Here is a 17,731-nt window from a genome sequence, read left to right on the forward strand (position 1 = left end):
TTAAAAGTCCGTGCTTTCATTAAGCACGTCCCTGAATTTATTGACAGTTATGCTAAAAAGCGTGGCAGTACCCAGCGAATGCCTCCTTAAACTCTACGAAAGAAATTTTCAAAAGGTCTTGTGTTTTTATGTCTACATAAAAACCAAAATGTCGTTATCAAAATTTTTTGAAAAACGTTTTTTGACCTTATTAGTAGTTTCATGTTTATTTAGTTTAAAATATTATATTTAAAATAAAACAATTGTGAAGGGTTATATGGACTAAGATGTTAATAAGCAAACAATTCTAAACGAGTAATGCGCCGATAACACATTTACAAATCTTACGAATATGGTAACAAAATAGACACAGGCATCTATAATGTTCTATATATAGTTGAATTGCTGAGAGATTTTTGTCAATAAAGATAATTGTGTTATATCCAAAACATCTAATTGTGTTCATTATTTTGATAAATAAATTATTAAATATGAAAAAAGACGCTATTTGTAATAAAATCTCCCTGTACCAACTATTCAAAATGATACTATAACTGTTAATAATATAAGTATAAATGATATAAAGATAAATGGTAGTAATAATAGAATTGGAAATACAAATATAAATGGTAATAATAGCTTATATACATACAAATGACAATAATAATATAAATGATAATAGTAATATAAACATTCGTTACCTTAAGCAATGTATGTTTTTCTCTTTACCACCTAGTAGATAAAATTACAGTTAGAATAAACTAAATATTTAAAAAGTTACTATATAAAGTAAGACCATTAAAACAGCATAGCTCTCAAAATTGTTAGCCTTAAATCCTAACAACTGGACGTCATGTTTTCCGCAGTTAGTTCAGTGTTTTTGGAATATTCTCATCTTTCAAATTTAACAATGATCAAGTTATCAAAAAGTACTAACTTTGAGATTTTTGAAGAAGGACGCGTTTCATGATTCTCAAAATGTAATTAATACAGTAATTAATCTTGGTTCTTTGACAGAACAACATTCTTCACCAGAATTTACATTCAGGAAATTTCATGGTAGTGTTGCTCACTATAAACTCTGTTTTGATGAAGCATCAGGCATATCAATTGTGTTTTAGTCAATAATGGTTAATAAAGATCTTGTATTTTTTTATTGAACTATTTTTTTGTTACCAGGTTTCTAAAAGAGTACTAAAAAAATCTACTTGAGATGCAAAACAGTTTAGTAGTAGTAGTAGTAGTAGTAGTAGTAGTAGTAGTAGTAGTAGTAGTAGTAGTAGTAGTAGTAGTAGTAGTAGTAGTAGTAGTAGTAGTAGTAGTAGTAGTAGTAGTAGTAGTATATATTTGTTACAACAAAAGTAAAAATAATTGACAAAATACAAGTCATAGATTGTCAGATTACAGTTTTTGTGAAGCTCATATTGCAACTTTAACTAAGGAAAGCTGCGAGCTGTAGTAACATTAGAGCTTATTGAGGTTCGCTTTAAAACTGTTGGTAGTTGGAGAACCGATTACTTTATCTGATAACATGTTCCATGCATTGACAATGTGACTGTTAAAAAAGTGGAAACAAACTAAATTGTTGCTGTACTTTTCACGGTGAAGTCTTTCTCTGTGATTTGCTCTTGGTGGAATTGTAATGAGGGGAAAGTGCCAGTTGACTATGTCGATGTCATTAATAATTTTATATTTTTGGATAAGGTGACCTCGTTTACGACGTTCAACTAGAGAAGATAGGCCAAGTTGTAAACATCTGGACTTGTATTCTAACTTTTTCAGTTTGTCTGGTATTTTTGTGGCTCTGCGCTGTATTAATTCAATAGTTTGTTTATCCTTCACCAAATAAGGGTTCCAAGCTGGAATTACAAACTCAATGTTGGTGGAGTAGAGTTATTTCCATAAAGAAGCATTACAAGATTCTAAAGTGTGTTTTAGGATGCTTAGCAGTTGATTTGCTTTACATGAGGCAATGATAGATTGGGTTTCTACTTAAAGATATTGGTAATTTGAATTCTTAAGCCACGCTCAGAGGTGGTTGCTTCCAATGTAGTACGAGTTGTTATTGAACAAGGGCCTAATTCCTCCATTGAGTTCTTAAAAGGAGTTTTTTTTGCCAAAGTGCATCACCTTGCATTTCGTTGCGTTTAGCTCCATCAGCCAAGATTTAGTCCAATGAAAAATTTAGTCAATATGTGATTGGAGTTGAAGTTGAGCAGCAAGTGAGTTGACAATGCTTTGGATTTTAGTGTCATCAGCGTAGATCTTACAACTGTTTTCTTTGCTTATTACATCCGGCAGATCATTGATGAAAATGACAAATAAAATTGGACCGAAGACTGATCCTTGCGGAACTCACTTGTCACAGGTAACCAATTCGATTGAGTTTCACCAAGGATGACTCGTTGAGACCTGTTGAGTAGAAAAACTTTTATTAAATTGAAAAGATTGCCTTCGATTCCGTTCATTTTTAATTTGTAAAGCATTCGTTGATGTGGGACTTTGTTAAAAGCTTTAGCAAAATCCAGAAATATGACGTCAACTGGTAGCTTTCTGGCTATATTTATATTGAGGATTGTGTTAGTTCTACGATCAAAACGGGGAAGATTGTTATTGAATAGCTCTTTGCTAAAAACTGATTGAAATTGATTGTTAAGTGAGTTGGCTATTGTAATTTTGTCAGAGCTAATGATCTCACTGGAACTGGTGATTCGTATAGATGAGATCTGATTTATTACAGATCGTTTACTATTTATGTATGAAAACAGTCTTTTAGGGTTACGCTTATTATTGGCAAGGGCAATTTCGAAGGATTTCAGAGAAGAACGACGTAATTTTTTTACAAACTTACTAGTTTCTTTATATTCCCCAACCAGGGATGTGATTTTCCATTTTGAACTGACGTTACAAGTCCAGAGTATTTTTTTAAGACGAATAAGAGATAATAATTCTTTTTGCTGTTTTTTTTGTGTTTTTATTTTTTTAGGTGCTCCAAGAAGACCTAACGGTCTTGTCACAGACCACCGCGGAAGTGCATTTAACCAGGAAGTTCACGCCTCCTTCCTTACCGTGACGCGAAAATATGTCCAGAGTTCGTTTCGAACCTGAACATATTTTCTCCTGCTTATAAAAAAAGCGCTCTAACCACTGCGCCACGACCGCACACGGTCGTTCTTTTGTCATCTATGGTTGTTTTTTGGGGGATGGTTGTTCGGCATACGAGGGATGAATTGAAGACAACATTCATTGTATTTGTTGAGCCAAAGTTGGTAACATTGTTCTACGTTTAAGTCTTTAAAAAAAGATGACCAGTCAACCTTATTGAATTCTTTGTTGATTTTTTCGCAGTTACCAAGCTTGTATATAAATTTAGAGCTGTTGAAATGTGATAATTTTAAGCTGGGAGTCAGTTTGTCATTCCAGGTGATAGAGCAATGTATTGATCAGACAAACCGAGTGGAGGACCAATGTTGATTTTGCTAGCACGATATGGAGAGTCACATATGATGAGATCAAGAGTGTTTGTCATAGGTCGATTAGCAGGTTTGAAAGTAGGGACAGTGACGATTTGGTGAAGATGACAATCTTAAAAAAGAGAGACAAATGAAAAACTGAGACCAATTTTACAAAAGAAAAAGACTGAATTGGAAGTCCAAGTAATCTCTTAGAAATAGAAATCATCGGCAATGATGATTGTATTTTTTGGTCGATACTCAAGTTTTGGCATGGAAAATAGCACTTGAAATCTCTGAGAAAGCTTTGATACCGGAGGATGGAGGTCTATAAATGCAGCCTAGGAGCCTATTCAGAAGCTTTAGCTCAATTCATAGTTGTTCTGAATATTAACGAATAAAATCTTTGTGTAGTAGGGATTGCTCTATTTGGTTTAAGATGATTTTATTGTTTGTGTATATAGCTACACCTCCTCCGATTTGGTTGCAACGGTCTGAACGATAGAGGTTGTAGTTCGGAAGAGAGGGAGTTGATTGGTCATTGAACCATGTCTCGGTGATAAAAATAATGTCAAAGAGTTGTTTTCTGCAAGTAAGGACAGTTCGATGAGTTTTATTGGATTGAGGGAGGTTGCATTGGTGTAGAAGCACGAAAGATGAGTAATTTAATGGAAGAGCTAGCCTTGCTTAAGAATGTTGAACTAGTGAGATGATGAGAGCGACTGAATGGCTTCTGAGAGCGACTGAATAGCTTGGATAGTTTATCTAACAATCAATTTTTAATGGAGTGCTAAAAACATACTAGAGATGCAAAACAATTTGTTTATCATCAAGTTTTTAACAAAGTACTAAAACACACTGGAAATGCAAAACAGTTTATATGTTATTTATATAAAAAACGTATTTATTTTATAAATTTTAATAAAAAATTACAAATAAAGGAAATAAGCAAATTTCATTTGAAAAGAGAAAAAGATAAAGTTAGCTCTAGCTGATTATATTGCATGGGATTTTTTTTATGTCTTTAGAAAAAGATAACTTGGACGCTGGTAAAAAATAACTTGGACGCTGGCTTTTTATGTCTTTAGAAAAAGATAATAGACGCTGAAAAAAAAACAAGGAAAGTTATTTTTTAGGTCACTCATATTGGAAAAAACAAACGAAATTTTAACCTTGGCTAAAATTGACAATACAATATAAAGATACTTTTGATGCACCCAATTTGTATGATTGTTTCATAAATTATTCTTAATTTTAAAAAGAAACTCAATTTATCAAATCAGTTCCACAATTTAACCACACTAAACGACTAAAATGACAAATAGCAGTGGATTACGCGCCAGCCATCGCGACGGTTATAAGAATTGCGCATAATGAGGAGGCTGAATAAGTGCGAATTTCATAACTGCGAATCTGCATAAGTGCGAAGCAGTTGCAAAGACTGGCATAAGTGCGAACTGGCACAAGCGCGAACTGGCATATGTGCAAATCAATTGCAAAAACTGGCATAAGTGCGAACTGGCACAAGCGCGAACTGGCATAAGTGCGCCGAAAGAATTTGGAAACATTGGCATAAGTGCGAATTGGCAAAAGTGCGAACTGGCATAAGTGCGAATTGGCATAAGTGCGAACTTGCCAATTCGCCAATTTTGCCAATTTCCACTTATGCCATTGTTTGAAAATTCTTTCGGCGCACTTATGCTAATTCGCGCTTGTGCCAGTTCGCACTTATGCCAGTTTTTGCAATTGATTCGCACATATGCCAGTTCGCACTTATGCCAGTTCGCACTTATGCCAATGTTTGCAAATTCTTTCGGCGCACTTATGCCAGTTCGCGCTTGTGCCAGTTCGCACTTATGCCAGTTTTTGCAATTGTTTCGCACTTATGCCAGTTCGCACTTATGCCAGTTCGCACTTATGCCAATGTTTGCAAATTCTTTTGGCGCACTTATGCCAGTTCGCACTTATGCCAGTCGCACTTATGCAGATTCGCAGCTATGAAATTCGCACTTATTCAGTCGCCCCCGCATAATCCATGAGTGGTCGTAGTAAAGGATTTCAAAATTACACTTTTTTTTTTAATTAGTGCGAAATCCACATTTTCTCTCTCTTTTTTTTTTTTTTCTGCAAATATAGGGTAAAGTAGGGTAATTTTGGCGTATTAAGCTATTTCGTTGTTTATAGACAATGGTTGCTTTAATAACGTTAAAAAATCATGCATATTTATGCCCTGCAGATATATCTATTAAATAACAGTTAAAAAATTTTTTCAAACTTACAAAGTTTTATGTAAAATTTGTTTTACAAAATACTCAAAAATGACGAAATTAGCGACCTAGTATGGTATTTTCGGCACTATGTCACGGTAAATTCGACATACTTAAGACGTTCCTTGAAAACGCATGAATATTATTAAAATATTATAAACAGCTATAAATCTGTATTGTATAAAGTAATTGTCTTTTAAATGGAATTTGTTACACCTAATTGGGATTTAATTAAAGGCGTTGCAATGGCAAAGATTAATAATTTTTGAACCACCTATTTTAGTAAGTATGAATATATCACCCAAAACAGAAACCTTATTAAAAAAGTGTGCTTCTAAAGTAAAATTGTAAATGAAATGATTCCTAATTTCTATGATTTCGACGATTACTTCTAAATTCTGTTTAAATAAGATTTCATGTTTATGAAGTTTATTAAGAAGTTAATAAAATAGTATTTTACATAACTTCAATAGTTAAACATAAAAAAATAAAATACAAAATTCAAAGAAAACTTTATAAAAAGAGATTTATTTAAAAAAGTTAAAAAACAATTTATCAATATATGACATATAACTTTTTTTTTAAAGAATCAGTGTTTCATACAATCATCACAAGTAAATACTTTTTTAGCATAAACACCACATAACAGCACACGTTTCATGCCACCATCTACAGCATTTATGGCATTTATCTAAACTATCCTTTAAATACGGATCGACATAGCTGTATTGGCGCATTGCACAAAGTTGTTTATTATTCGCACCTTAAGCATTAAGGTTATTAAAACATGCCTTTTGATGTGTAGATACATTTTTTTAATGCACTTTTTACGTGGCTGCCTGTTCTTATATTTCAAAGTTACAGATTCCTCTAGCTGAGGTTTATATGGTGATCCAGTAATTTTTCAGCATGATTTACCCTCCTTTTTATGCATGTTTGTTTTGTATTTTTAATGTCAAGTCCAGCTAGTGATCCAAATGTAACACCATGAGGTTGTGAGGTTTCATTAGAGGTGGCTAATTCTAATGACTTCTGAAGTGTAAATAATGAGTTTGGTGAAGCAGATTCTAAATAAAAATATTTATCTAAAGAAGGTAAATAAAATTAGGCAACAATGTAAATTATAAAAAAAGAGAGGTAATATTTGGTTTTGAAATTTTTGATACAACATACGAGTGATCAGTAGCCTAGCTTCAGAAAAGTCTTTTTCAGTAAACACATTTCTATTAAATAGATATATTCCACATTTTTTAAACCCTGACTGACAATTTTGAACAGTTGCAGCTTTCCCATAAGCTATTCCAAATAATTCATTAATCTCTAATTCAGTTACAAGACAACATGGATGGTGACGAAGCCAAGTACCAACTTCTTGATCATAAAATATTTTGAGGCTTTTAAAAAATGAAACATCAAGTGGTTTCAGTTTGTGCGTGCAGTGGGACAGAAGTGATAATATAATAACATTTGTCTTGTGAGCTTTTATAATAACACTAAGGTTTTTCCTATGACTTGAATGTCCATCTAAAATTAGAAGAAGTGGTTGGTTTCTTGACTGTGGCTGGACTGCATGTAAAAAATGATCAAACCATTTTTCAAACAAATCAGTTGTTATCCACCCATTTTTGCTGCCACCAGAAATAGAAACAACTGGGGCTTTATCTAAAGATTCATGTCTCACTCAAATACGTGGATAAATCAACATTGGAGGGACAAAAAATCCGCTTGCTGATTGGCAACAAACTATTGTGATTGTTTTTCGTCTTTCGAAGCCTGTTAAGCCACCATCGCAATGTTTATATGGCATATAGACAATCCAGATTCGTCTACGCTGAATAAGTTTGATGGTGGAATAATCTGCATTCCATTAGCATTAAACATTATTTTTTCTAGTTCATCATAAAAACGATTAACTTTTATTCTATTAAAACCAATGGTTTGATGCAATGAGTTTGATTCAGCAACTCTTACGGAGAGTTTATTATGACGTTTCAAAAAGCCCCTAAACCATTCTTTTCCTGATGACTTAGTTGCACAATTAAACTTGTAAATAATCCCATTTTCTTTATAAAACTGGAATACCATTTGTTTCACATCTTTTGGAGACAGACCAAATAATCTCTGTGATGTGGTCAGAAGAACTTCTACAAGCTCTTTTTTTTGAAAAGCTGAGAGTGTTGTTAGGTGTCCTGGACTTTCAACTTTTTAACACAATTATTAACAGACGCTCATTTTATATAGTCATGTAGTGTTTGCCTTGGTATTTTATATTATTTAGCATATATATATATATATATATATATATATATATATATATATATATATATATATATATATATATATATATATATATATATATATATATACATATACATATATATATATTAATAATAATATACACAATATAAATTAATTTTATGATATATAATATATATAATAAAGTAACAAAATATATATACAATAATTAAGTTTTTATATATATATGTATGTATGTATGCAAGATTCCTACAGAAAAAAAAATCAAAATTCCAGGACTTTCCAGGACCATTTTTCTACTTTTCCAGGATTTTCGCAAAAAATTTCCTGGACTTTTACAGGATATTTCCTCCCAAAAAAATAAATTCCAGGACTTTCTTTATTTAGCTCGGAAAATTAATGTTTTCCTTTGAAATAAACCATTTAAAATGATATAGAATAAAAACTTTATTACCACTTGAAACTAAAATTTTCATAAATAAATCTTTCTAATAAAACATAAAACCAAAAGCATAAAATAGTGTAGCACAGTGGTAGCACACTTGCCTTAGAAACTAGGTATCCGTGGTTTAAACCCACCTCTGGGCGTATTTCGCAACACCTGTTATGAAGGAGGCGTGAACTTCTTATTAAAAACATTTAACTAATTTAAAAATAAAAAATATGAAAAATTCTCAATCAATCATATAATTCTAATCATGTCAAGCATTTTTACAGATATATTAAGTAGAAGCAACCAACTGTGTACTATACTTTACATTTTGAAATATTTATCTTAATCAAATTATGTTTACATTGGTGAGAGGGAAAATATACTTGATTATAATATTATTCATAAATCAGAACTATAAAATTTAACCTCTTAAAATTTAGTTGAAAATTTTAACTATGGAACCTATGTTACTTAAAAATATGATTAAAATTTTTGAGATTTAAATCCTTGAATCGCAGTGGCTACGGGCATGTCTAGACGTATCTTTAATTATAGTCATAAGAAATAGATAGTCTGGTCACTCGGGCTGTATTATGTGATTTTTCTAATATTCGTTAAATACACTTGAAAACTGTCGAACGGCCAGGAACACAGTGTACAAAGTATGGAAACAAAAAAAGAGTTCAATGGTGAATTTGATATTGAAACATTATTTTTTTCTTTGGAAAATGATTTTCTTTTTGCAGACAAAAATTTTAATAAAGATTTAGACGCCTTGGTGTTAGAGTTGTCTAGTGAATCTGTTGAAAGCATATTTTCTTGCACAATTTGCTCTAAGAAGTGCATATCTCAAAGAGGCCTTACAAGGCATACAAATATACATATATATATTTATATATATATATATATATATATATATATATATATATATATATATATATATATATATATATATATATATATATATATATATATATATATATATAGTTCTATAGTTTGTTGGCTTTAGGAAGAGCGGAAGGAAAAAAGTGATTCTTACGCCAACACATACGTCACTTTTAATTACTTTTGACTTTCGTCCAACATTTCCGTGTTGGACGAAAGTAAAAACCATTAATTTAATTACAAATTAATCGTTTTTTAAAAAAACCACAAAAACGCAAATTTAATTGACCAGAATGTTTTTAAAAACATTCTGAATGTTTTTATAACATTTTGAATGTTTTTAACAATATAAACAATGTTTTTATTTTTATTTTTTTTAATAAAATGTTTTTATTTTTATTTTTTTTACTGTAAATCATGCGCGGAGTGTTGCTACATCGACTATCTTATAGCCTGACTCGCAAGGGAGTGCTGCTACATCGACTGACAAATAGCCTGACTCGCAAGGGAGTGCTGCTACATCGACTGACAAATAGCCTGACTCGCAAGGGAGTGCTGCTACATCGACTGACAAATAGCCTGACCCGCAAGGGAGTGCTGCTACATCGACTGAGGGTTTGGTTGGGGCAGGCAGTCTATCATTATTAAAAAAAAAATTCCGGTCTTGCATTTTAATTTTTACTTTTTGTCAACAAAATATCGAAAAAACTTTCGGACAACATCTAAGGGTTCTATATATATATATATATATATATATATATATATATATATATATATAATGTTACCATACTCAAACTTGTGAAAATTAAAACTTTAAATGAAATTATGGCTAAAAATATCAAAACCAGTAAACAAACATTCAAAAAATTTAGAATTTATATTAAAAATATTTTATATATGAAAAAAAATTGCAGTCTTCTCCTGTATTAGCTATTTGACATTATGTATATATTTATGTATATATATATATATATATATATATATATATATATATATATATATATATATCATATATATATATATATATATATATATATATATATATATATATATATATATATATATATATATATATATATATAGCACCGCTTTGAGCTTAATCAAGTCAAGCTTAAATTATGGCACCATACACCCAAGTGAATAGGTGTCAAATAAAGGTTTTTGTTAAGATTGCTTACTTTAAAGATAATGTAAATATGCTAAGAGCAGACATTAAACCATGCACCCATTAAGAGGAAAGGACAGCAAATTTAGGGAGCTTTTTTCAAATTTTAGAGGTCTCTAAACCAAATTTGACGAACTAATAATCTAATACATTAGGTACATAAGGTAATCAAATGTTTTTAAAAATTATAGTGTCCTAATGACAGTTTTTGGGAAAAATACATTTTTTTATATATCCAGTGGTACCTATGAAAAATAGATGAGCTTTAAGAAAATCACCCAGTATCACCCCTGATTACACACTAGGTCCCAAATACAATTGTTATCAGAGGCTCTATAAAAATCCTAATATTTAAATAATATCCTTAAAGGTTCTATAAAAAGCATCATTGGTGCTTGTTTACATTGTAACAAAAGTAAAACAAACAAAAAAACAAGTCTGCAAAATAAACTTTTCTATTTATTATTATAACAACGAATTTCTCAATTAACTGATCAATATTTTATGCCATTTAATGTTTTTAAAAAGATTTGTGGCTATGAAAATAGCCGTTTTTATCTGGGTTGGCAAAAACCCAGGTTTTTGAGCAAAAACCCAACCCAACTGGGTTTTTGGGTGGGTTATTGGGTATTTGGGTTTTTACTAATGTTCGGTATAAATCTTTAGTAACAAAGTTTGATAAGTTATTTAAAAGCTATTTTTCATTTTTAAAGTCTTATACAAAAGCCTTATTAATAATCAGATTGCATTTTTTTTTTATATAAAGCTATTTTCAAATTGAGTTATCTTTCTAGTTAAATTTAAAATATAGGTAGATTATAGGTCTTCATTTGACATTAACATGTCAAAGTATCAATCAGAGGGAAGAAATTAGGCTAGTGGGTGGAATGAAGTGGTCATATTAAGTGATCAACCAAATTGAGTAATATGTAATTATTGCAAAGAAAGCATAATTAAAAAAATATAGAGAGTTAAGATCCATTTTGATAAATCCAGAAGAAAGGAAAAAGATACACTAATGATTCTGCAGAAGTATTTAGCGATATATCAGTTTTAGAGTCAAGGCAATCTACATCAGCAGCATCAAACAAGTCTAACTAGTCGGATAATAATGATCAAAATTGTTTATTGTTTAATTTTTGAGCAGCATCAAATCTTGAATGTGAATGGAAATTAATTTATGAATATAATAGTTATAAATAAAAGATTTAAGACCAAAAACCCATTAGGTTGGGTTTTTGGTGGGTTTTTGGGTGGGTTTTTGGGTTTGGGTTTTTGGGTGCCAACCCTGGTTTTTATGCAAATTCATTTATTTGTTTTCAGCAGTACAAGGAGACATAAGAGTTTTTTTTTTATAAAATTACTTAAAAAGTTAACTTTTTTTATCAACAGATTTTTCAGAGTAAGTCCATTTTCTGCGTGGTATACGTGTCATACTCTCCTCCATTGACATTTTGTTTGATTCATTCAGACAGTTACCTGCAATTGGGTGGAATATATGTTGATTTCGAATAGTATTATCATTGAATCCAAAATCAAACAAGGAAGGATTATCTTTTCTTCTAGCAATTGACGGTTGTTGTCCAAAGTAATTTTCTAAAGGATCTTGACAAAACCATTGAGTTAATACATAACTTACATTGTTATTAATTAAAAATTTGACAAGTTCAATAACAGAATTAACTGTGATCTTTATACCATCATGGGTTTGCCAAGTAATAAACATATTACTTCTATCACTTTTTAAAAAATTTTTGGGTCTTGATTCAATAGAAAAAAGCCGATCAGATAGGTATTTAAAACAATTTTCTTTTAGCCATGTAAATCGAACATCATTAGTATCAGAAAATGGTTTTAAAAATGAGTTGTGTTTTAATATATAATCATTTGTATTACGAACATTTAAGAAATCAAAAAAATCATTAAAAGATTTGCATAACTGTGCAGTTCCAGCAGTATCAGATGGTGCATAGATTTCTAATGCAGTACTACATGAATTACTTAAAACTTGTGCAGCTAAACGAACATTCATAGCTGAAAATGGAGTTATTTTGATGTGCTTAACGGTTAGCTTTGGACATGCATGCAATTGACATTTTAAATCTTCATAAAACAAATCAGTTATATGAGACCATAAAACATGTTGACCCTGATTCCACATGTAGCGATTCCTTTTACCAGCTCCAGAATGAGAAAGGCTGTTCCTTACTGTTTTAATTAAATGAGGGACATCACAAATAAAATATATAAACCTTTTATCGCCATCATCAGCAAATAAATTATCAGTGCGGTAAGTCACATCAACATCACCATTATTATCTTTTTTTTCAGTCAGATTAAAATGCATTTTAAAAAATTGTCTATTCGATGATGCTCTATCACAAGTAACTGCTACTACTTTTAAACCAACTGAGATTTCTAAAATGCCAACAGCTTTCCAAAATAGAGAAAATAATTGCACTGATGTAATATTTATAGTAGCAAAGTTTTCAAAGCTTTATTTGAAAGGATTTACAATACTTCTTATTAAGAAAACTAATACATGAGAAGCAAGTTTGTCTGCCTGTTGTAATGCTGCAAAATTAACAATAGGATCGCCCAAATCAACATAACCAATTAATTCTCCAGAATGTTTGTCCCAAACAAGATTTTCTTGAATTTTCATTTCATCAAGAACTAGGACAATAAACTTTTCTTGAGCTGAAAAATGTTTGACTTTATCTTTCAATTCTTTGATTGTATTTTCATTAAATCCTAACTTTGGCTTCACATAATTTTTATAGTCACACAATCCCCTACGACTTGGTAAAACTAAGAAACCAGAATTATTTTTCTCATTTAATTGTACTGCTTCATAAGCAGATGGTGATTTTGCAGCGAATCCCAAACAGTAACGTATTATTGCTGGATGATAGCGAATCCCTTGTTTTGAGCTTTTTAAATATTTTTGCTGCTCTTCCCAAAACAGGCTCTTAAATGGAGAAATCTTGCTTTTATCAGCTCCTGCTATTATTTGAACTAAATCACTTTCAATACTTTTACTTATAGCTAGTGATGAATTTTCAATCTCCTGCTTCATCAAAGCTAATTCCTTTTTTAATTCTTTATTTTCCAGTCGAACACTCTGAAATGTAAGCTTCAGACGATCTGGAGATGTAAATTTAATTGGTGCATTTAATTTAGCAGGGATACAAGCATTGGCAACATTTTTTTTCAAACTTATGATTTCTTTTTTTTAATGCTTTTGCATTGAGAACAGCATAACACTAACTCAATCAGCATAATACATAATTGAGATTAAAAATACTCTGTCTGATTTAAGGGAAACTCATTCCTAGATGAAAATAAATCAAACTTTTTTGAAATACAATGTTTAATATACAGATTTGACTTTAATGTGAATATAACAGTTATTCAAGAACACAGGCTAAATGAAGTAACAACAGAAATAAGATTTGAAGCTGAAATATGTTGCATTGACCTTTTATATTTTCTATGTATTAAATGATCATCTGGAATGAGCCAAAAATATACACAAATGGTAAAAGCAAGATTATCATCAACATATATTTCATATAGAGGACATAAGTGGATTGTGTCATAAAGTTTAAATTCTGCCACAACAGGGCTCACACTCACTGTCCAGTCACAAATCTTTAACTTGCTAATACGATTATGAACTCTTTGTATGATTTATATATGGGTTTAAAAGTAATAATACTATTTGAAATCATAGAAGCATCTTTTTTAGCAACGATTGAAGATGCAGATTCCCTTTGTATAGGTATTGATGATATAAAACTTTTTTTTGGTAGACAAATAGTCGGTAATGATCCAGGTTTTAGTGACTTTCTGTTATCGTTATGAAGTATCATTTCTGGAAGATAATGCTTTTCACAAATAAACAGATTCTTTCTTTCTATTTGAGCCTTCAAATTCATATCTTAAATACAATTTTTAAGAATAATGGCTATTAGATTTTCCTCCAAGAAGTATTAAAACTATCATTAAATGCAGGAATTTTAAATATTGAAACTCCCTTATGCCTCCTAGAAGTACTGCATCCATAAATAGAACAATTAGCACCAGGCATTTAAAGAATTGGATGAAAAAGATGCAATTTAAACAAGCAGTTCGTAGAAAAACAATCAACGAAAATAAATTTTGTGCACTCTGCGGCGGACTGGACACTAAAAAATTGCTAACAAAGAGTTGATCAAAGGAATACCGCAAGTGGCCAGACTATCTATTTTTTATGACTATGCTTCAATAGATACGTCCAAACTTTAGATACGTTTAAACTTTCGGACGCAGAGGACAATTTTATTAAATTTTAATCTTTATAAATTCCTTAATAATTGAAGATTTTTGTTAACAATGGCTTTAAATGTTAGTGATATGTTTAACTCTTTAAAAGAATTAGAAGAAGCCATTAAAAACTATGAAGTAGAATTTAGTGTTTCTTTATATAAACGCGTCCAAATCAAAGGTATATGTTATTTAAAAAGATCTAAGGTATAAGTATTATAAATACTATCTTATATATGTTTAAGCAATCAGATAATAGAATGTGGACAGGCTCAAAAATGAAACTTAAATTTAAAAAAATAAGTTAATTCTCCTAATTATTTTTTTTTTTTTTTTTTATGATTCATTTAAATAATTTAACTAAATCAAAGCGTTTAAGATTTTTAACTATTTAAAAAATCCTCATCTTTTTGAAATGAATATGTTTATATTAAGTAGACTAGTGAAACTTTAAACTTTGGTTTTTAAACTTTTTATGTCATAAAAAGGTTATGTCATAAATGACTTTATTATATATTTTTATTTCTTTTTTTTATCGATAGCACATTCCAGATAGATTGCCCATATGGAATCTGGATAAATGTATCCGACAACAGTTCACAATTATGCATACAAAAGTTGGTATTGAAGCACAACCATGTTGTTGACAAAGTCAGTATTTTACTTATCTTAGTTTGAATTATTTTCATTTGCTATTTGGAAGCTAATCTCTGTTAACTATTTTGCTAAACATTTTTATATTTTTTTACACACACATATATATATATATATATATATATATATATATACATACATACATACATACATACATACATACATACATACATATATTAGGGCTATGCGAATCAATTTGATTCAATTCCTGAATCAAATGTCACTTTGATTGAAGATTCTATTCAAAAAATAATGATTCTAGTTTTTCTAATCACTTTTTATTTTGTGAGTTGTTTTTTGAGGTTTCCAATGCTAAAATGTTATTAAAATAGTTTTCTTATCCCAGTCAAAGTAAGAGTAATCAAAAATAGTTGTAATACCGCCTTTAAACAAATGCTGAATTAATCTGCGCAACAAGTATAAGTTCAAAAACATTTTTTGTTGTTGGAAAAAATATTATTAAATTCTGTTTTCCTCAAATTATTGATTCAATTTCAAATTCAATTTTAAAAAATTGCCTATTTGCAGGGTCCTAATATATATATATATATATATATATATATATATATATATATATATATATATATATATATATATATATATATATATATATATATATATATATATATATATATATATATATATATATATACATATATATATATACATATATGTATATATATATATACATATATATATATACATATATATATATATATACATATATATATATATATACATATATATATATATATATATATATATATATATATATATTAGGGATATGACTTTTTTGCAACCTACTAGGCCTGTATCGTAATTCAATGAACTTTTATGTAAAAAGAACGAATAGATGTTTCATTTTGACATATTTTGAAAAAAGGTCACCCCAAAGCCAAAAAATCGAATTTTCAATAGGTACACTTTTGTACAGTAAATGAATATTAAAGGCTGAAGATGTTGTAAGAGTCATACTCCTGTTGTTATTTTATTTATTTATGCAACATGTACTGTGATATAACAAAAAACATTATGTGAAATATAATTATACAAGTATTACAAAATTAACAGTATCAAAGCGTCTAGTACAACAATATACATAACTGTCTGTGTCTATAGGCCTACTGTGTTTAGTACATGGGTCACATGATGCTCACGTCTCATAAAGAGTCTAGCGCTTATTACTTAGAATGAATCGAAGTTGCAGTTTGTCTTTCTTTCTGCAGGAAGCATACAGGTCTTGCATCACCTTGATTGCACGTTCAGCTATCTGATTACTTCGTGGTATGTCGATGACGGATGGCTCTTTCTTCCAGTGATTTTTGAATGACTGCAATGCCTTTTTGTAAGGCTTCAATACATCAGATAAATTTGTGAAGTCATTGTCATTGTACTTTTGACTACTAAACCAATGTTCTGCCCACTCATATGAAATGAACCTGCAAACCTTCTCCAAATTCTTTCTCGCTTCAGGCATAAGAATGAACGCCAGAATGGCGAGAATGGCTCTTGAGTTCCATCTGGCATTGCTCATATTAGGAATGTTCTGAAAGTGAATCAGAGGGAAGTTTCTTTGTTCTTCATAGAACCTAAACACTCTTGTTAAATGGTACAAAAACTTCATATCGTCTCTCCACCCTGATTTATCAAGAATTTCAACAGTTCCATTCACAAACTTATCCTTCAGTTCATCATACTTATTCAACAGTTCAGACACAAATGGGTATTCAATGTTTGGAGATTTGGTATCACCCCCAAGTTCTTCGTCCATCACCAGACGGAGAATCCTGTCTAGTACGTGATGCTGACAACCGATAAATTGTGGTATTGTGACACCCTTTAATTTAAACATACGTTGCAACTTCACAACAACTCCATTTCTCTTCCCAGTATTGACGTTTGTTGTATCAGTAATGATCATCTTAATTGAATTCCACAAATTGTATTCATCAATAAGTTTGGCAATTTTTTCAGCAACAGTTTCAGCTTTGCCATCTTTTAAACGCAGTGCATCAAGTTTCACGTCAGTTCTTTCATTCTGAAGTACAACTACCTGATATTCCTTATCATCTATTCGTTTGCCGTCAAAGTGTAAGGACCACTGTTCCATTTTAAGTTGCTGTATCATTTCTTTTTTTAATTTACCTGCCTCTTTGAATATGGACTTGTAAATTGCTGATTGACTTGGAGTTGGAATATCAATACCTTGTTGTGATAATACATTGCATATTTTAGCAGCTTTCTTTGTGGAAACTCCACTTGATGTAACCATACTTACAGCAAATTTACTTTTGTAGTGCTTTCTAGTTTTTTTCTGAGTGTCCTCATCATC

Source organism: Hydra vulgaris, chromosome 03 (assembly GCF_038396675.1).
Source record: "Hydra vulgaris chromosome 03, alternate assembly HydraT2T_AEP".
NCBI classification, from domain to species: domain Eukaryota; kingdom Metazoa; phylum Cnidaria; class Hydrozoa; order Anthoathecata; family Hydridae; genus Hydra; species Hydra vulgaris.